Source organism: Rhamphochromis longiceps, linkage group LG9 (genome assembly GCF_057381845.1).
Source record: "Rhamphochromis longiceps isolate RC_006_pf linkage group LG9, R_longiceps_female_GT1.1, whole genome shotgun sequence".
NCBI classification, from domain to species: domain Eukaryota; kingdom Metazoa; phylum Chordata; class Actinopteri; order Cichliformes; family Cichlidae; genus Rhamphochromis; species Rhamphochromis longiceps.
In genome coordinates this window covers 10,632,508-10,654,827 of record NC_140565.1, presented here as the reverse complement: position 1 = coordinate 10,654,827, position 22,320 = coordinate 10,632,508, and the positions used below count along the sequence as shown (strand labels likewise).

At 40.3% G+C, this 22,320-nt stretch overlaps 1 pseudogene; it reads right to left on the bottom strand.

The window, feature by feature from the left end:
• LOC146661710 (polypeptide N-acetylgalactosaminyltransferase 17-like) overlaps positions 1-22,320 on the bottom strand; it is a 29,688-nt pseudogene that overhangs the window by 3,537 nt on the left and 3,831 nt on the right.

Genomic DNA, 22,320 nt, shown 5'->3' with positions numbered 1-22,320 from the left:
TGGGAGGAAGCCGGACTACCTGGAGAGAACCCACGCTAAGACACCATGGGGTCGCTTTTATCTCCGTGGAAGTGCAAGTGTGAAAAACTGGTGGTCTAATAAAAACTGAAGACTTTTTGTTCCATCAAAAGGATAACTTTAAAAAATGCAACTGAAGCATGTCTTGTGAAGAAAGTGTGATGCGGCTGTTCGATTTGTATTGTTGATTGTCATTTATGCTTAGAAATATTTACTTATATATGCTTAGAGTTTTGTAATTAATTGTAGATTGGTAGAGGTTTTGATCCTTGATAGTCTGCAAACTGTGTGTGTATTAGACAGCACTTTGGGAGCATGAGAGGTCATACCGTGTTTTATTGTTTTATGGTAGGATTAACGTAGTTGCGTCTGTTCTAGTCTAGTCTTTGTTTAGATGAACTGCAGGACTTCCTCACCGTGTTATCTAGGATGAACCATCTAGGGTGAGGGGGAGGCTACCCTCTTCCTGACCAAGGATGTTTGACCCTTTGATCAGCAGTCCACACACACACACACACACACACACACACACACACACACACACACACACACACACACACACACGCACGCAGTAAGGATGGGCGGACATGTCTCAGCCTCCACCACTCTCAGCACTGGAGCCCCCCAGGGGTGTGTTCTGAGCCCCCTGCTGTACTCTTTGTACACATATGACTGTGTGGCCACTACCAGCTCCACCACCATCATCAAGTTTGCTGACGACACCGTCGTGGTGGGCCTGATCTCTGATAACAACGAGACGGCCTACCTGAAGGAGATTAGGAATCTGGAGAACTGGTGCCAGAGGAACAACCTCCTTCTAAACGTCAGTAAGACAAAGGAGCTGATAGTGGACTTCAGCACTAAGCAGGAGAGGAACTACCAGACCCCCGTCATCAACGAGTGCCCAGTGGAGAGAGTGGACAGCTTCAAATACCTCGGAGTTCACATCACGCAGGAACTGTCATGGTCCTGTCACATCAACACCGTGGTGAAAAAGGCCCGTCAGCGTCTCTACCACCTCAGACGCTTGAGAGACTTCCAACTGCCCTCCAAAGTGCTCAGGAACTTTTACTCGTGCACCATAGAGAGCATCCTGGCGGGAAACATCTTAACCTGGTTCGGGAACAGCACCATGCAGGACAGACGAGCTCTACAGAGGGTTGTGCGGTCAGCTGAGCGCACCATCCGCTCCGAGCTCCCTGACCTGCACTCAATCTACAGCAGGCGGTGCTGGACCAAGGCCAGGAAGATCGTGAAGGACCTCAGCCATCCCAACAACAGACTGTTCTCTCTGTTGAGGTCAGGAAAGCGATTCCGCTCCCTGAAGACCAACACAGAGAGACTGAGGAGGAGCTTCTTCCCGCAGGCGATACGGTCTCTCAATCACACCACCACACAGTACTGACCCACACATACAGTTCTTACACACACACTGGACTTTCTGGACTTTGTTTTTGCACAACACTGGTCACTATATTCTTCATTTCCGGTTAATACTTGTACAGCTGCTGTTATTGTGTATATATTTATTTATATTTAGATTTCTTCATACATTCTTATATAGTTCTATACTGTGTATTGGTGTATTTTGTTGTACAGTTATTTTATTTTCAACTTTAATTTATATATTTTATCTTATTCTTCCCAGTTAAATTTACCCTTCATTCTAATTTGTGTTGTACAGTTATTTCATTTTTAACCTTAATTTATATTTTATTCCTTCCTAGTTAAATTTACCCCTTTTTAATTTTTCATATTTATTTCCTACCTTATTCATAGCCTTTCCTTTTTTGTTTTCTTTAGGTCACGAGCAGTTGTCCAAGCATTTCACTACATATCGTACTGTGTATGACTGTGTATGTGACAAATAAAATTTGAATTTGAATTTATTACTCTTTGTGTGTATGTAGACGTCATATGTTAACGAACTTATGCATATTCATGTAACCTCAATAAAAGGACAGTGGTACGGGAGGACGGACGAGAGCAACTGGGGCCAAGCGAAGGAACGGCGATTGTCCGGTTCTCTCCCGTGCACGAGTAACATGAAGCTTGCCTACTTCGTGTCTTGCTTTGCAGTGTAATTATATTGCCTTTAACGTTCCAGCGGATGGGTTCAAGCTACAAACCTATCAGCGGCACTCATTTTTCCAGAATTGAATTGAAATTTTAGCTCCTTTAGCATTTTACCACTGAAGCCTTGACTTTCTGCCTAAAGCACCTGTTTACCACTGTGAGCTAAAAAGAGAGGCCCTTAGGGCTGAAGGGATGAAGAGCTGACACTGGCTGACTCAGGGCTTCAACACAAAAAGTGCAAGACACAATTTTATTCTGACAGCAGAACTCGCTCCTTGGAGGATTTCAGCTGAGCCTGTGATTGAGACACAGCTGCAAATCACATCACCGGAGAAGCTCACTGTATGTTTTCATGAGAAAGCAAAGCAACTGGAAAAAGATGGAGTATACTCTTTAGTATGGTGGTGAGGAAGAGTGTTGTACCTGAGGACCCCACCCATGGCATGGGTGCAGGGTGGCTGTGTGGTTCTCCTTCACACCCTGATCCATACACAGGTGGCTTGCTTTAGAATTGCGGACCTTAAATACACAAAAAAAAAGAGTCAGACTTAATTCATAAAATATGAATATTCCCCAAAATAATTACCGATTAAAAATGTATAAAGGCTAAAAACAAGGATGTGTCAGTGTGGATCAGACAAAGTTCTAAATCTCATTTATTTTCTATTAACAGCTGAGAAGATGTGGATGTACATGCTGTCTGAGTCCCTGCTTTCTTGTTATATTTTGGTCTGTGGAGGAGATACAAGTTTCTTAGGACTTTGTGTAAGTATCATTTATTTAATTTCAGTGGTTTAATTTGTACATCAGATCTTACATCTACAAACTTACTTTTTCCTGTGTCTTTGTCCTTCATGGCTCACCTCACCGTAGAACAGCGTATCGTTGTACCTCCTCATCTCTGGGTAAACGTTGTCTAGGTACCAGTGAAAGCTCTTACATTGCAGACTCTTCCTCAGTGCAACCCTCTGTGATATGTCTCCGTAATCAATACCGTGGTTCTGCAAGAGCAAAGGAAGTTATTATGCCTAAAGTCTCTACATAAATTGTGGAACCAAAAGAAAAACTGTTTGGCTCTGAACATGGACATCTGATAGTCACAAACAGACAAGCATGACTGACAGCATCCTCTCTAAGAGAGGTCTTGGTGCAGAAAAATGCCGTTCTCACCTCCATGGGGATGTTCCAGGCCAGGTAGACATTGGACTTGTACTCATCCATCCAGACCTCTGCCACACGCAGGGCATTAAGGCGTGTGTGGAAAGCTATGTTACTGTGGTAAGGTTTCTTCATTCGTGCAATATGAGCCACTCTGGAGCAAGGCAGCACCTCCATACTGCCTCCACACAGCCACACCTGTGGGTAGTAGGAGTATGAATTAAAGCTCACAATAATATACTGCTGGCTGCTGGGCAGCAGGAAATATAAATAGGCAGATGCACAGTCGCCGCGATGTCCTGATTTATAAAGTCAATTACAGCTAACAGCTGGAGCATAGAGCACCTGGAAGGACGTGTTTTCTTTGTGCTGGAACTAATGAAAGCTAAATCTGTACATTTAGAAGTCCTTCTCGGTTTTTCTTCTTGTTTTCTGTTATATAAAAAATATCTAATTGTTGCTTTTATTCATTTTTTTCTAGCCAACCTTAAGGGGCATCAAGAGGAGCTGAGGTTTTCGGCACTTCAGCACTGGGTTAACTTTTAAGCTCCAACTGTGAGTATACATACATAAATGCATGTTTTTTTACTTATATTGTTTGCTGTGACAACGTATCATCCAGAGCACTCTCCCAGTCAGCGAATACACCATGATGATTCCAGGCATGTCATTAAAGATCAACAAGAAGAGACGGTCAGAAGCACAAGTCATGCTTGAAGATGTGGCCAAAACATCTTCTACAGTTCACCATGCTATTTCCCAGCTTTGATGTAGGACAGCGGGCCAGAACAATAAGACATGAATGCTAGCATAGCCCCAAGAGCTACACAACAACAGAATAAAAAAAGAAGCATAAAAGCAAGCAGTTTACACAATCATAAAAGCATAAGACAACAAGTGAGTTTTGAGTTGGGACTTAAAGAGAGAGATGGAAGAGATATTTCTTAAATCAGGAGGTAGGGAATTCCAGAGTCGTGGAGCAGAGCAGCTGAAAGCCCTGCTCCCCATGGTGGCAAGACGGGGGGAAGGGACGGAGAGAGAAAGGGAAGAAGAAGATCTAAGACATCGAGATGGGGCAGTGATCTGAACCAGATCAGAGAGATATGGAGGAGAGAGATGATGAATAGCCTTAAATGTGTACAAGAGTATTTCTTCTTCCTGACCAAGATTCGTTCCTTTTGTTGCTTCTCATTAACAGAGGTCAAAGAAAGTATAATGATAAAGTGGAGAACTACTGGACATCATTCATTTTTGGTGCTAAAGGTTTAAGAATTAACTGCAGCAGAAGAGCTTCACCTGCTTGTGAAGTGGTTTAGAAAAGAAACCTCAGAGCATGAAGGTTGAATCAATTATCTCCTCATACAAACCACCCAGCAGCTGAGCTGAAAATGATATCAGAATGGCTAGAACAATGTTATGGTGCATCTAGAGCTACTGAAACAGCTCTTAATGCAAAACTTTAAAAAAGAGCTTTTTGACCTAGCAGACTTGCTATTGAAGAAATAGGAAGCTGAACAAGATAACTTCCTCCCAGGATCCTCTCTGGAAACAGCCAGTGGTACTCATCCCTTTTTCCAAAAGCTTCTACACAACCTCAGGAAAAATGGACATGCCCAAATAAGGGCATCATGTAGCTACAATCTCTAAGTTGATCAGTGGTGGAATCCAATGACCTAGCTGTAATCCTTACTTCATTCACAATGATAGCCATCAAAATCAGCAGGTCAAGACTGAGGTATCCTCTGCAGGTTTGGAGAACAAATGTGCAAAGCCAGCAACTGACCAATTAGGAACTATCCCAGCCACAGAAAAACACAGCCCTTAAACAAACACAGAGGCTTCAGAGGAAAACCCCTTGAAGAACAGATGAGAACAGGACATGGTGCTGTGAATTCATTCATGCAGGACTGTGAGTGAGATCAAACCACTGGACCCTGAATTGACCTCTCACTGTTAGGTAGAATTGTTGTGCACATCCACAAGCTTCAAAAGGAGATTAACTGCTCTCATAATGAATAATTTACCCAGAAAGTGGATCTCGGCAGGGTACTCACAGAAGAACTGAGCATCAAAATGGAAAAGAAAGAAGATTTAAGACACGTTAGGCATGGTTGTTGTTGACAGAAGGACTGGTCTGAGTATTTTGGAAACTCCTGATCTACTAGGATATTTCTGTATTACCATCTCTAGGGTTATCCCAAGGGATGGTCCAAAAAAGAGGAAATATCCAATGAGAGACAGTTCTCTGGGTGAAAATATCTTGTTGATACCAGACCCGACCAGAGACTGCTTTGAGCTGACAAGAAGGCAACAGTAAAACAGATAACTTCTTCTTAAAAACCACTTTTGCATTACTTTGAACCGTGAACCTTGAAGAATTTGGGCTAGAGCAGCAGAGGACCATATCAGGTGCTACTCTTGTGAGCTAACAGGAAAGTCTCCACAGTCAGGGGATCTCAATCAGATAGATCACGAGATTCCCATCGTGAATGCACAGCTGACAAATCTGCATCAACTGCATGAGGCCATCATGCCACGATCAATCTTTGAGGAATGTTTCCAGTACTTTGTTGAATCTATGCCATGAAGAATTAAAACAGCTCTGAAGGCAAAAGAGTGTCCAACCTAATACTGACAAGGTGTATCTAATAAAGTATCTGCTGAGTGTGTCCAACCCACGAGCCTTCTGCTGTGAACATAATGAAGACATGGATATCCAAGCTATCTGAACCCACGTCAAAGTGATGTGAGCGTAACAGAAACTTCAAACTGACAGGTCGCCAAACAATTGCACAGATGCAACCTATTTCACTCCTGACAAACATTCCTACTGGATAAAAAGTAGGTCCGTCAGTCTTTCTTCACACTGGGAACAATATGAAACATGTTCCATCCACAGATAAGGAGCACTACAAACAGAAAATGGGCACATAGGTTTTAAAGATAACCTATGTGTTTCTGTTACCCAAGGACACGGGTGCTAACCAACAGAGGGTATGCCAAAAAAAAACATTTTACTGCTCTCTGCCACACTCTAAGATAAATAAGCAGTACTATGATTTCATGTAAAAGATGTTGGACAACAACCATGCAAAATTGCCCCATAGAGGTGCTGATATCTACCGCTTAACATTCATTATCCCAAGAATCCTGTTAAAACCCAAACAGTCATTGATTCAAGTGCTTGTTATGAAAGAGTTTCTCTGAATGAGGGCCTTCTCCCTGGACACATCCAAACAATCCTCTTGTAAGGGTTGTAGTGAAATGTAGAAATGTTGTTGTCGCAGGGCAACTCTGGATATGTGTCCCACTGCTTTGTAGTAAAAGAGGAACAGAAAGAAATGTGGTTCTTGAGATGTGACATTGTGGGCTAGATTCATGTCTTTGCTAATACTTCATCTCCAGCAGTTGTAATATATTTATAGGTGCGTTGAAGCTGAATTTTAGCTGTTTTATTGCATCTGTACACGTTTACTTATCTAGACTTAATTTTGGGGGGAATCTTGATATTTTTGATGACAAGATATAAGAACTTTCCATTTCAGATTCAAGTTATGACCAAGTCAACTCAAAGACAAGGCAACCGTTTTTGTCTTTCTAAAAATATTTGATTGTTTAGCTTGCTGGATAAAAGCCAACACACTCGGGTTGTGAAAATGTTTGACGTTATTTTTTCAGGAAAAATCTAATAACCTTGCAGAAAAACAAAAGACTCTCCAATCTCTCAAAATGTACAGAAACAAACTCCAACCTTCCTGCTCTGCTCTACGTGACCTATTTATCTCCATTGCCCTGCTGTGAGCTGCTCACACAGGACTGGTCCTCCAGGACTCTTAATGGGGCCTCATTTATCAGTGGTGCCACGCTACGGTGGCCACTGCTCCACTTAAAACCTACAGGGGTAAAGAGGGAGCAGGAACAAGAGGAAACTGGGTGACACACAAACCCTGATGCCTAGTTCGATGTTCTCCCCTCCGTAGACGTCCATGCCTGAGTCGAGTAGACCGAGTTCTCCAAAGTAGTCCCGATTGGCCACAAAGGAGCATCCAATCATGGCAGGCGTCCTGCAGCCAGGAAAACACACTATCATGTGACACTGAGCGTTTGCAAACACCAGAATGTGTTTTTTTGTGGCTTTATCTGATGTTTATTTTGGAGTACTTTTCTACAACCCAAATCTCCACTATGCAAAGTTTCACACTTTATATTTCAGCCTATTATGTGGAGGGTAAATCTAAACATTTTTGTGCATACTCATGCAATTTATTCTTATTTTTAATTAAAGAATGGAAGGAAATCCAATTTAACACAAATATATGGGTGATAATCAGATAATTAAAATCCTATTTTCACCACTCTCTAATTTAGGCTGTAATTTTTTTATTGCTTTAATGAAGTCTGGTTTCCCATCAGGAGCTTTTTTTCTTGTTTTCCCCTAATCTTCCCCAAAACTAAAAAAAGAACTTGGTGGCAGTTTTATTGAAAATCTTAAAGAAGTGGAAAAAAATACATCTCAGAAGTGTGAGATCTGTGTTCACGTTTAAATGGGAGAAGCTGGCATACCTTATTGGTGCAGACATGTCTCCCTCCTCCCACCACTCTTTGGGTGGATTAATGTACATGCACCACAGTTCCCAGTTGTAGCCATGGCCAGAGTTCTCATAGCGCTCCACCTCAAAGGTATCGTGCTTGATGTTGTCGATTGACGGCAAGATAATCCTCTTGTGGTTTTCTTTTATTCTAGCTAGAACTGGTTCTGACCTGAAAAAAGTGCAAACACACACACACTCACACATTTAGTTGACTTTACTTTGTGCAGAAACAAAGTTTATAACATCTTTTAAGAGCACCACTTTTTTCATCCACTTCAGTCAAATAGAAAGTTCCTTGTGTCGTCCCAGTTTTATCACTAATTCTGTTTGATTCAGCCGAGTTGAGCTCTGCAGGGGGCAGTGAGAGAACTGCACGGTATACCTTAAGTTATGCACTGAGCTCGAAAATGAGATCCACAAAAAGACATCAACAGGATGTGGCAGTTGTCTTAGCGGGGTTAATAAGGTCCCTCATTGCATGCTAATTTCTTGACAGTATTTAGCCTTTGATTCAGTTCACCACCAAGCGCTCAGCTTTTTTGAATTAGTACAAAACCTTCATTTTTTATGGTTACTAAAAATTTACTTTTACGACAAGTTCTCCAAGAGGGGTCCTGTTTTGGTGTGTGTTTTATGTGTGCTTGTGATGTTTTTTTTTAAATAAAATCCGTTCAACCTGATCCCACAGCCTCAAGTGTCTCATTTTAAAACTTCTCAGGCGTGAAATAGCTTGGCTCTTCCTTTTATGCAGCTTCAGCTATCCTTTGTCTTCTCTTTCCATGGTTTCTTTGCACTTTGTAGCACTCTTTTAACACTGATACCCAAAGCTCTATTATTGTCATTGTTGTTATCATGAATAAGTAGAGAGATACTCCCATACGGTTTATGACAAAATTTAATCCGAAGTGATTGATGGCCCTAATCATGACCTTTTGACCTCGCCCCTCCCCCCCGGAAGCGAGTAATGACCGTGACGAATTGCATCCGGAGAAGGGGGGGGCGGGAACCCCCCGACATCCGGAGAAGGGGGGGCGAACCCCGGAAGCGCGCCATCTGTCGCTAAGCGTGTCGAATTGCATCCTGAGAAGGGAGGGGGGGTAAACCTCCGGAAGCGCGCCATCTGTTGTTGGGAAAAAAAAAGAAAAAAGTTTTTAGAGGGAGGAGAATAAAAGCAGAGAGGAGGAGTTCACAATTTCTAAGCCTCAGACACACAAGATGGATTTCATTCTGCAGCCCAGCAGCTCTCCTGTGTCCGATGAGATCTGCTCTCCCAAAGAAGAAGGCTTTGAATATGCCATATTCAAATACAGCATATTTACTAAGGAAGGCCTCGATCCGGACCTTATGACACTTCCGGAAATACTCCGGAATTGTCTAGTCATTTTCAGACCTGATGCGTCATGTTCCATATACATGAGGGGAGGGGTTTGGTTCCTGAAGCACAGCGGTGATGCAGCAGCTGATTTTGTGCTGTATAGAGAGACAGAGCGGCAGCTAGTTTTCCGCAAACTCATAGTCTGAATTCTGTTTCAATATTATGACGATTTTCTCTGTATTTCTTAATGGGAATAAAGAGTGACTTCCTGTAGAGATTTCAATAGTATTTTATTTTCCTATAATACAGACGCAGTAAAAAAAACCTTTAAGATGATCTGCCTAGCAACAAATTGCATTTTTAGGCTACACCATAGCTTGTGATGAAAAGAAGAACTTTCTATCCGCTTGTAACCTACAGGCTGCCTACCCCGTATGTGTAAAAATGAATAAATATCCCTTAGTGAATACTTTTCTTTGAATACTACTTTTCCTTTTGAGAATCCCTTTTACAAGGGACTGAAAAAACAAACCATAATTGCCGTGACAGGCGATCTTGTTTCACACACACACACACACACACACACACACACACACACACACACACACACACACACACACACACACACACACACACACACACACACACACCGCGGGTCAAGGAGGAGTGAGATATCAGATATCAGTTTTTTCTCAATGCTTATAACCTATAACGCGCCCCCCAAAACAATATTATTATTATTAAAACATCTATAAGGTAGGTTTTGCGCAGCCTGCTCCTTGTCAGACCAAAGTTTTTTTCTTCATTACTTTTAGCTACTTTTACACTGGGTTTTCTCAATAGACAGAAAATGAAAATGAGGAGTCAACAGCCGATATTATCATTGCTTGTAACCCGGTAAATAATTTCGTACATCTCCCCATAAAATAAGCCTTAGTGGAAAAAAGCTCATATTCGAATAAGTTTATTCCCCTCTGTGGGAAAGAGTTTTTTTCTCAGAGTCAACCATGAGGCGAGTTTTGTCAACAGCAATTGTCCATTTGGTAAAACAAATATCCGCCTCTAAGTCGTATTTTACCGTTGCAGAATGTGGAAAACAGACAGCCCTCACAGGAGGCACCCAGGGGCCCACCTCACACACCATAGTTAAAATATTTAAATTTCAACTAAATTTGTAGTAATGATCGGATTTCCTCACTTATCTACACCACACTCCTTGATTTCTTATCGTTTCTTATCGTTCCTCTGTCCCTTAATAGAAACTATCCTCCCTTTCAGTTGTCTTTTGCACTTCCATATCGCAAAGCAGTTACTGTAGGTTATTTTCTGCTTATGCATTAATGTAATTAATTAACTTATTTATCCTTAAGTACGGTAATGACTTGAGTTCTAATGCTTTTTGTCTCTTGAGTTAGCCGTCAATGTGGGATTTTTTTACCCTTTTGTTCAGTTAAAGCTGCCTTTCATTCTTCAACGCAGCTTAAACTCTAATAGGTAAGCTTTCTTGTAATTTCTTAGTTCTGCAGGCTTCTTGAAAGACATCCGAGACTCTTCTTTGGATGCTGGATGCCTTTTGTTTTGTTTTCTGTCAAGATGATCCCACACTGCTTCGATTATCTTGAGGTTCGAACCCTGGAGAGATCAATCCATGACTGATGCGTTGTTTCATCCAGGCATACTTTGACTACAATGGCAGTATGTTTGCGATCATTGTCGTACTGAAAGTTGCTGCCAATCAGACATTACTTGGTATTACATGGTCGATCAAAATCTGGTGGAACTTTTCTACATTCATAATTTGATTAATTTGGATAAGAGCTCCAACAACACTGGCTGAAATCCAGCCTCAAAGCACGGTAGAGTATCCACGCTGTGTTAAAGACGGCTATAGACATTCACTGTTGTATCTCTCTTCGGACCTCTTCCATGCATATTTCAAATTTGGATTCATTACTCCATAAGACATATTACAGCTGATTTCTTTTTCCAGTCAATTTCTTGTGTAATTTGGCACACCTCAGCCTTATTTTTCTCTGTTCTCCTTCCTTAAGAATGGCTTATTAACAGCCACCCTTCCAACTCAGATAACTTTTGATGAAATGTTTACAGCACTTGAGTTACTCGCCACGGCCATCCTAAATGCTAAGAACACTAAACTTTAATTCTAAATTACGTTAACCAGAAAAAACAAGCCAAAGTCGAGATGTTGCTGAGCTGACCTGTGCTATGCTATGCCTTCTAAAGCACGTATAATGTAAACAGAACTGGTCTTTGCACAGAAGCCTGTGGAGCTTCATAATTAACCTCAGTGTGTGAAGAGCACTCTCCATTTAATAATAGCTGTAATAAAATGTTATGGCCGACGGTGTTAAACGCTGCACTTGGGTCTAGCAGGGAAGATTTCAACTTTTCAATACGAATGAAGGCTGAAAACTGATTAGATTAATGTCTGATGATCTTTTCTGTGCTTCTTCAAGTTTGTAACACCAAACATATTAAAGGATGATGTAAGGCTCACAGGAAGAGTTTAATTAGACACACATTTACTATTTTCTTTATACTCTTTCTTTCTTGACATGTTTAATATGATTACTATCAGAGGAGAAAATGACCCTTGTGTAGTTTAAAAAAGTTTTATTTAATCAAACTGTAATGTTGTTGAACTCTGACGGACGTGTCTTTTAATCTTGTCAACAAATCCTTAATCATCTAAATCTGCCATTTATCATCTAGTAAAATGTTCCCTCTGCTTCTGCTGCACATCTCCCCGGACACTCTCCGCTTCACCTGTCCTGTGCAGGTGGTCCAACCCCTGCCTGCCTCCTTAAACTGGGGTGTTTAAATCTCTTTACCTCTGTTGTGAACTTCACACAAAGTTTGTGGTAACAAAATCAAACTGACGAGGATCTCGTTTGAAAAACACACACTCACGAGACAAAATAAAAACAGACTGCTCAAAGCAAAAGCAGAGCCCTCACAGCTGGTAGTACAAAACACAGCGACAACATGCGTATTAGATACCCTCAGTGCCAGAAGCATAAATATGAAAAAATGTGATCACCAAGAGTATCCTAACAACGGCGTTGAGGTGGGTGTTACAGTAAAAAAAAAAAGTAGCCAAATTTTCATCTGAAAATGTTGAATTTTAGTAAAAACAATGCTCTGTAGTTTGATACTGTCGTTACAGACTAAGCAGATGTTTAAAGCCTTCGGACGCTCATTTGAAACGCACTCATTCTCCTTATCAGCTGGAAACATTAAAGCCGTAAAATGACTTTTTCAAACGGATAAAAACTATTGAACAACAGCAATGTTGAGCCTGTTCCAAAATTTGGATGTACATGTGTTGAAGGTGTGGGTCTTGTTGAATTATTAAACATACATTCTTTAATTTTTCGAGCCACAAAAACAACAACTTTTAATTTTCTTCTGCTTGAGTATCGGCCTCGGGTAGCTCTACTTATCATTGCTCAGTCAGTTGTCTGTTTGTGCTACTTTTTTAAGGAGCAGCGTATTATTGGTAAGGGTGACTTTATGTGTTTAGCTACTTAAGTGGAAGTACTGTGGATAGTTTTACCTTACATACATAGATCTACCAATACAGCTTCTGAGGTAACTGTTTACAAAATGTTATAATCTATTCAAAGGTTCTTTGCAATTTTACATTGATAAACATTATCCTTAACACATTTGGCCCACATAAAGTACTATGGCCATCACACTGTCATTTAGAATTGTTTAAATAACTCCTGTCTTAAGTCCTTCCATCAAAAAAAAAAAAAAAAAAAAAAAAAAAACATGGTTCACTTTTACATCACAAAATGTTAGAAATATAAGTCGTTCATAACAAACTGAAAGGTTGGGAGTTTAAAAATCCAAACCGATGGAAGAATCAGAATCAGAATACTTTATTGATCCCTGGGGGAAATTATTTTTTGTTACAGTGCTCCATTATAAACCAACATTAAGACAAGACAGACAATACACTAACTAAGAATAGTACAATATATACATATATATACATACATACATACATACATACATAAGTCACTCATAAATAAATAGCTGGAAAAGAAACATGTGTAGCTGTAGCAGCAAACAGTGTGTTAAGTGGATGCGTTGTACAGGGAGATGGCCACAGGCAGGAAAGATTTCCTGTGTCGTTCAGTGGTGCTTTTCGGTAATCTCAGTCTCTCACTGAACGTGCTCCTGTGACTGACCAGCATGTCATGGAGTGGGTGGGAGGTGTTATCCAACATTGTCTTTATCTTGGACAGCATCCGCCTCTCCGACACCACCTTGAGGGTGTCCAGCTCCATCCCCACAACATTGCTGGCCTTACGGATCAGTTTATCGAGTCTGTTGGCATCTGCGACCCTCAGCCTGCTCCCCCAGCATGCAACAGCATAGAGGATCGCACTGGCCACAACAGACTCATAGAAAACTCATAGAAAATAGGAAGCAGAAGTAGAAGACTATAACGTCTCAGAGCACACGGTGTCTATTATTGTGTAGACATGTATAAATAAGAGCTTAATAAAGATGCTTAATTTCTTAAGAAATAAACAGGTGGAGTGATCTTTATCAAAAGTGGATGTTGCATCTCTGGCTAAACCACTGTACCCAAAAAAACTTTAAAAATCTACTGTGTGTGAGGCTGTGTAAGTAAAGCTTGCCCTTCACACCCGCGTGTAATAAACCATTTGTTGGGGGGTTGTGGATTTGGCACCTCAGCATTGTGAAAGTGGGGAAACATGTTTCTGGCTGTGCATAAGATTTCTGCTTACAACTTAGAATCTCAGTTCTAAATGAAATTCAGATGTTTTTTTTAAGTATGGCTAATGTATTATTTGACTTCTAAGACACACACACACACACACACACACACACACACACACACACAAGAACAACACAGAGAAGAAGAAGAGGGGGTCGTTTTACTACGCATCATAAAAACGCAATCATTCATAACATGGACAGTGAGAAGTAAAACTCGTCGTCTTACCACATGTTATATTCTGTAAACTTAAAATAATCCGCAGAAATTAGAGTTTAGTGTTTTAATTCATCTATTAAAAAACACGAGTCAACATTACTGAAGTGACGCTTTAACGATGCGTCTTATCATCGTGTTTATGATGATAAAACATGTTCTCTCGTTAGTAGATGTCTGCGCTGTCACTTGTCACGAAAATGTTCAGAGCCAGGGTTCCTCTTTAATTACCATTGATCGTTAATAGGGTCACAAAAGATTTGTCGCATTATCCCCATAAACAAAATGCTTTTATAGAAATCATTGTGATACAAATATTTAGATTCTTGATTCACAATGTGCACGAACTCAAAATCTTTAGAGGTTCATATTTATAAAGTATCGCAAATAATACATTTATACCATTGTATGAGCTACACTTCTTGTAAAAACTGATTGAAAAAAGCTCCTGTCGTGACCTTCCTTCTGTGAGGACACACACACACACACACACACACACACACACACACACACACACACACACACACACACAGAGAGAGGGAGAGGGGGGGGGGAGATCATTAGGATTGGAGGCGTTTTTTGGATTTTCACTTATTGTCGGCTTTACAGTCACATAAAATTCATTCCAATTTTTTGCCTTTGCTTCAATTAAGGTGTTTCTTTAAATCTACAGCAGCTCCCTTTTCAAAAGGTTTACTGACAACTGACAACGATCAATAGCAGCATACGTGGGGGGAAGAGTATGAGTCTTACGGTGACAGCGGGGCCGTGGGAGCCGGAGGGAGGGGTGAGGGTCCGCGCTAAATTTGCAAAGTTACTGATTTAAAAATTATATTTTTGAATTTTTAATTGCATGACAAACATACGATAGACTCTTGAGCATATTTATATAGCTAAATACACAACGGTATAACCGTGCTAAATAAAAGAGGTCCAAGTACCAAAGCACTCTAATGCAAGCCTCTAAACTGCATGTTGATAAGTACGTGAAGCGTACCTCTACAGCTGAAAACAGATTGTATCCATACTTTGAGGATCTGCTGAATTGTTTTTTTTTTTTGATGAACTGCAGATGATGATGAATTCCTCTTTATTGTAGAAACAGTCCCTAAGCTGTTGTTGCTCATACTTACCGAGTTCCCTAGCTACTTCCTTACTATGTCAGTAAACCTTTTGAAAAGGGAGCTGCTGTAGATTTAAAGAAACACCTTAATTGAAGCAAAGGCAAAAAATTGGAATGAATTTTATGTGACTGTAAAGCCGACAATAAGTGAAAATCCAATCACAGAAGGAAGGTCACGACAGTATCAGTAAATATGAACCTCTAAAGATTTTGAGTTCGTGCACATTGTGAATCAAGAATCTAAATATTTGTATCACAATGATTTCTATAAAAGCATTTTGTTTATGGGGATAATGCGACAAATCTTTTGTGACCCTATTAACGATCAATGGTAATTAAAGAGGAACCCTGGCTCTGAACATTTTCGTGACAAGTGACAGCGCAGACATCTACTAACGAGAGAACATGTTTTATCATCATAAACACGATGATAAGACGCATCGTTAAAGCGTCACTTCAGTAATGTTGACTCGTGTTTTTTAATAGATGAATTAAAACACTAAACTCTAATTTCTGCGGATTATTTTAAGTTTACAGAATATAACATGTGGTAAGACGACGAGTTTTACTTCTCACTGTCCATGTTATGAATGATTGCGTTTTTATGATGCGTAGTAAAACGACCCCCTCTTCTTCTTCTCTGTGTTGTTCTTGTGTGTGTGTGTGTGTGTGTGTGTGTGTGTGTGTGTGTGTGTGTGTGTGTGTGTGTGTGTGTGTCTTAGAAGTCAAATAATACATTAGCCATACTTAAAAAAAACATCTGAATTTCATTTAGAACTGAGATTCTAAGTTGTAAGCAGAAATCTTATGCACAGCCAGAAACATGTTTCCCCACTTTCACAATGCTGAGGTGCCAAATCCACAACCCCTCAACAAATGGTTTATTACACGCGGGTGTGAAGGGCAAGCTTTACTTACACAGCCTCACACACAGTAGATTTTTAAAGTTTTTTTGGGTACAGTGGTTTAGCCACAGATGCAACATCCACTTTTGATAAAGATCACTCCACCTGTTTATTTCTTAAGAAATTAAGCATCTTTATTAAGCTCTTATTTATACATGTCTACACAATAATAGACACCGTGTGCTCTGAGACGTTATAGTCTTCTACTTCTGCTTCCTATTTTCTATGAGTTTTCTATGAGTCTGTTGTGGCCAGTGCGATCCTCTATGCTGTTGCATGCTGGGGGAGCAGGCTGAGGGTCGCAGATGCCAACAGACTCGATAAACTGATCCGTAAGGCCAGCAATGTTGTGGGGATGGAGCTGGACACCCTCAAGGTGGTGTCGGAGAGGCGGATGCTGTCCAAGATAAAGACAATGTTGGATAACACCTCCCACCCACTCCATGACATGCTGGTCAGTCACAGGAGCACGTTCAGTGAGAGACTGAGATTACCGAAAAGCACCACTGAACGACACAGGAAATCTTTCCTGCCTGTGGCCATCTCCCTGTACAACGCATCCACTTAACACACTGTTTGCTGCTACAGCTACACATGTTTCTTTTCCAGCTATTTATTTATGAGTGACTTATGTATGTATGTATGTATGTATGTATATATATGTATATATTGTACTATTCTTAGTTAGTGTATTGTCTGTCTTGTCTTAATGTTGGTTTATAATGGAGCACTGTAACAAAAAATAATTTCCCCCAGGGATCAATAAAGTATTCTGATTCTGATTCTTCCATCGGTTTGGATTTTTAAACTCCCAACCTTTCAGTTTGTTATGAACGACTTATATTTCTAACATTTTGTGATGTAAAAGTGAACCATGTTTTTTTTTTTTTTTTTTTTTTTTTTTGATGGAAGGACTTAAGACAGGAGTTATTTAAACAATTCTAAATGACAGTGTGATGGCCATAGTACTTTATGTGGGCCAAATGTGTTAAGGATAATGTTTATCAATGTAAAATTGCAAAGAACCTTTGAATAGATTATAACATTTTGTAAACAGTTACCTCAGAAGCTGTATTGGTAGATCTATGTATGTAAGGTAAAACTATCCACAGTACTTCCACTTAAGTAGCTAAACACATAAAGTCACCCTTACCAATAATACGCTGCTCCTTAAAAAAGTAGCACAAACAGACAACTGACTGAGCAATGATAAGTAGAGCTACCCGAGGCCGATACTCAAGCAGAAGAAAATTAAAAGTTGTTGTTTTTGTGGCTCGAAAAATTAAAGAATGTATGTTTAATAATTCAACAAGACCCACACCTTCAACACATGTACATCCAAATTTTGGAACAGGCTCAACATTGCTGTTGTTCAATAGTTTTTATCCGTTTGAAAAAGTCATTTTACGGCTTTAATGTTTCCAGCTGATAAGGAGAATGAGTGCGTTTCAAATGAGCGTCCGAAGGCTTTAAACATCTGCTTAGTCTGTAACGACAGTATCAAACTACAGAGCATTGTTTTTACTAAAATTCAACATTTTCAGATGAAAATTTGGCTACTTTTTTTTTTTACTGTAACACCCACCTCAACGCCGTTGTTAGGATACTCTTGGTGATCACATTTTTTCATATTTATGCTTCTGGCACTGAGGGTATCTAATACGCATGTTGTCGCTGTGTTTTGTACTACCAGCTGTGAGGGCTCTGCTTTTGCTTTGAGCAGTCTGTTTTTATTTTGTCTCGTGAGTGTGTGTTTTTCAAACGAGATCCTCGTCAGTTTGATTTTGTTACCACAAACTTTGTGTGAAGTTCACAACAGAGGTAAAGAGATTTAAACACCCCAGTTTAAGGAGGCAGGCAGGGGTTGGACCACCTGCACAGGACAGGTGAAGCGGAGAGTGTCCGGGGAGATGTGCAGCAGAAGCAGAGGGAACATTTTACTAGATGATAAATGGCAGATTTAGATGATTAAGGATTTGTTGACAAGATTAAAAGACACGTCCGTCAGAGTTCAACAACATTACAGTTTGATTAAATAAAACTTTTTTAAACTACACAAGGGTCATTTTCTCCTCTGATAGTAATCATATTAAACATGTCAAGAAAGAAAGAGTATAAAGAAAATAGTAAATGTGTGTCTAATTAAACTCTTCCTGTGAGCCTTACATCATCCTTTAATATGTTTGGTGTTACAAACTTGAAGAAGCACAGAAAAGATCATCAGACATTAATCTAATCAGTTTTCAGCCTTCATTCGTATTGAAAAGTTGAAATCTTCCCTGCTAGACCCAAGTGCAGCGTTTAACACCGTCGGCCATAACATTTTATTACAGCTATTATTAAATGGAGAGTGCTCTTCACACACTGAGGTTAATTATGAAGCTCCACAGGCTTCTGTGCAAAGACCAGTTCTGTTTACATTATACGTGCTTTAGAAGGCATAGCATAGCACAGGTCAGCTCAGCAACATCTCGACTTTGGCTTGTTTTTTCTGGTTAACGTAATTTAGAATTAAAGTTTAGTGTTCCTAGCATTTAGGATGGCCGTGGCGAGTAACTCAAGTGCTGTAAACATTTCATCAAAAGTTATCTGAGTTGGAAGGGTGGCTGTTAATAAGCCATTCTTAAGGAAGGAGAACAGAGAAAAATAAGGCTGAGGTGTGCCAAATTACACAAGAAATTGACTGGAAAAAGAAATCAGCTGTAATATGTCTTATGGAGTAATGAATCCAAATTTGAAATATGCATGGAAGAGGTCCGAAGAGAGATACAACAGTGAATGTCTATAGCCGTCTTTAACACAGCGTGGATACTCTACCGTGCTTTGAGGCTGGATTTCAGCCAGTGTTGTTGGAGCTCTTATCCAAATTAATCAAATTATGAATGTAGAAAAGTTCCACCAGATTTTGATCGACCATGTAATACCAAGTAATGTCTGATTGGCAGCAACTTTCAGTACGACAATGATCGCAAACATACTGCCATTGTAGTCAAAGTATGCCTGGATGAAACAACGCATCAGTCATGGATTGATCTCTCCAGGGTTCGAACCTCAAGATAATCGAAGCAGTGTGGGATCATCTTGACAGAAAACAAAACAAAAGGCATCCAGCATCCAAAGAAGAGTCTCGGATGTCTTTCAAGAAGCCTGCAGAACTAAGAAATTACAAGAAAGCTTACCTATTAGAGTTTAAGCTGCGTTGAAGAATGAAAGGCAGCTTTAACTGAACAAAAGGGTAAAAAAATCCCACATTGACGGCTAACTCAAGAGACAAAAAGCATTAGAACTCAAGTCATTACCGTACTTAAGGATAAATAAGTTAATTAATTACATTAATGCATAAGCAGAAAATAACCTACAGTAACTGCTTTGCGATATGGAAGTGCAAAAGACAACTGAAAGGGAGGATAGTTTCTATTAAGGGACAGAGGAACGATAAGAAACGATAAGAAATCAAGGAGTGTGGTGTAGATAAGTGAGGAAATCCGATCATTACTACAAATTTAGTTGAAATTTAAATATTTTAACTATGGTGTGTGAGGTGGGCCCCTGGGTGCCTCCTGTGAGGGCTGTCTGTTTTCCACATTCTGCAACGGTAAAATACGACTTAGAGGCGGATATTTGTTTTACCAAATGGACAATTGCTGTTGACAAAACTCGCCTCATGGTTGACTCTGAGAAAAAAACTCTTTCCCACAGAGGGGAATAAACGTATTCGAATATGAGCTTTTTTCCACTAAGGCTTATTTTATGGGGAGATGTACGAAATTATTTACCGGGTTACAAGCAATGATAATATCGGCTGTTGACTCCTCATTTTCATTTTCTGTCTATTGAGAAAACCCAGTGTAAAAGTAGCTAAAAGTAATGAAGAAAAAAACTTTGGTCTGACAAGGAGCAGGCTGCGCAAAACCTACCTTATAGATGTTTTAATAATAATAATATTGTTTTGGGGGGCGCGTTATAGGTTATAAGCATTGAGAAAAAACTGATATCTGATATCTCACTCCTCCTTGACCCGCGGTGTGTGTGTGTGTGTGTGTGTGTGTGTGTGTGTGTGTGTGTGTGTGTGTGTGTGTGTGTGTGTGTGTGTGTGTGTGAAACAAGATCGCCTGTCACGGCAATTATGGTTTGTTTTTTCAGTCCCTTGTAAAAGGGATTCTCAAAAGGAAAAGTAGTATTCAAAGAAAAGTATTCACTAAGGGATATTTATTCATTTTTACACATACGGGGTAGGCAGCCTGTAGGTTACAAGCGGATAGAAAGTTCTTCTTTTCATCACAAGCTATGGTGTAGCCTAAAAATGCAATTTGTTGCTAGGCAGATCATCTTAAAGGTTTTTTTTACTGCGTCTGTATTATAGGAAAATAAAATACTATTGAAATCTCTACAGGAAGTCACTCTTTATTCCCATTAAGAAATACAGAGAAAATCGTCATAATATTGAAACAGAATTCAGACTATGAGTTTGCGGAAAACTAGCTGCCGCTCTGTCTCTCGATACAGCACAAAATCAGCTGCTGCATCACCGCTGTGCTTCAGGAACCAAACCCCTCCCCTCATGTATATGGAACATGACGCATCAGGTCTGAAAATGACTAGACAATTCCGGAGTATTTCCGGAAGTGTCATAAGGTCCGGATCGAGGCCTTCCTTAGTAAATATGCTGTATTTGAATATGGCATATTCAAAGCCTTCTTCTTTGGGAGAGCAGATCTCATCGGACACAGGAGAGCTGCTGGGCTGCAGAATGAAATCCATCTTGTGTGTCTGAGGCTTAGAAATTGTGAACTCCTCCTCTCTGCTTTTATTCTCCTCCCTCTAAAAACTTTTTTCTTTTTTTTTCCCAACAACAGATGGCGCGCTTCCGGAGGTTTACCCCCCCTCCCTTCTCAGGATGCAATTCGACACGCTTAGCGACAGATGGCGCGCTTCCGGGGTTCGCCCCCCCTTCTCCGGATGTCGGGGGGTTCCCGCCCCCCCCCCCCCCCTTCTCCGGATGCAATTCGTCACGGTCATTACTCGCTTCCGGGGGGGAGGGGGGAGGTCAAAAGGTCATGATTAGGGCCATCAATCACTTTGGATTAAATTTTGTCATAAACCGTATGGGAGTATCTCTCTATAAGTTATTCCAATGTTCATACATTTGGCAAAGATATGTTTTTTTCCAGATTTAATTTTGAGTACATGTCATTTTTGTTTTTGAATGCTGTGTTTCACTTTAATTTACACTAAAATAAGCCTTTTTCCAAATACCAAAAATTCACTCCTGACTGTTAATAACACCGTGCTTCCCGCTAGATGATAGGACCCACTCACCATGATGGGGTGAACTCCACATGGGCATCAAAAAATCCTGTCACCTCAGCAGTGGCTACCTTCCAACCCTCGATCCTGGCCCTGATCAATCCCTCTCTCTTTTGGTTCCTTACAATCTTCACCAGGCCGGGATAGCGTTTGTTCACATACTCCTCCAGTGGACCTTTCAGTTGCTCTACAGTTCAGAAAATGAAGATAACACATCAAACAAAACAAGTCAGAAATGCTTATAAAGACTGATCTTTAGTTGATCTTTGAATCTGCAGTTTAGCTTATAATCTGCACATCTATCCTTGAACAGTCTGCCAGCTGGAGTTTTCCAGTATTTGATCTGATGTCAGGACTAATAAAGCCTGAAAAGAATATATCACCATTGCAGCTAAGTTGGCGAGTTTAAGAAGAATCCCTACATGCTAAAGAAAGTGCTTGTATTTTTTTCTTAGCTTCTCTAACATCAGATCCATTGCAGCCCTCTTTACTGAAGAAAGGAGGAAAAAAAGAAAAATGCTGTTCCAGAGTCCCCTCTGGCAGCAACAATCAAAGCCTGACACATTATGCCTAGCTTGCATAATTATTTTCATGCAATCACAATAATTGGAATTCATGTCGATAAATATGAAAGGACAGCAGAGTGAGCTTAAGCAACCATTCCCAGTATGACAACTCTTTTGTCTCACTTCTCTCACTGGCAGCCTGCACTCCTTTATAAACCTCACATCAAGCCTTAGTATTGGTTGTGTGAAACAACATGATAAGAACACAAAGGGCAACCCACTAAGCACTAAATGGTAAATGGCCTGCATTTGTATAGCGCTTTTCTA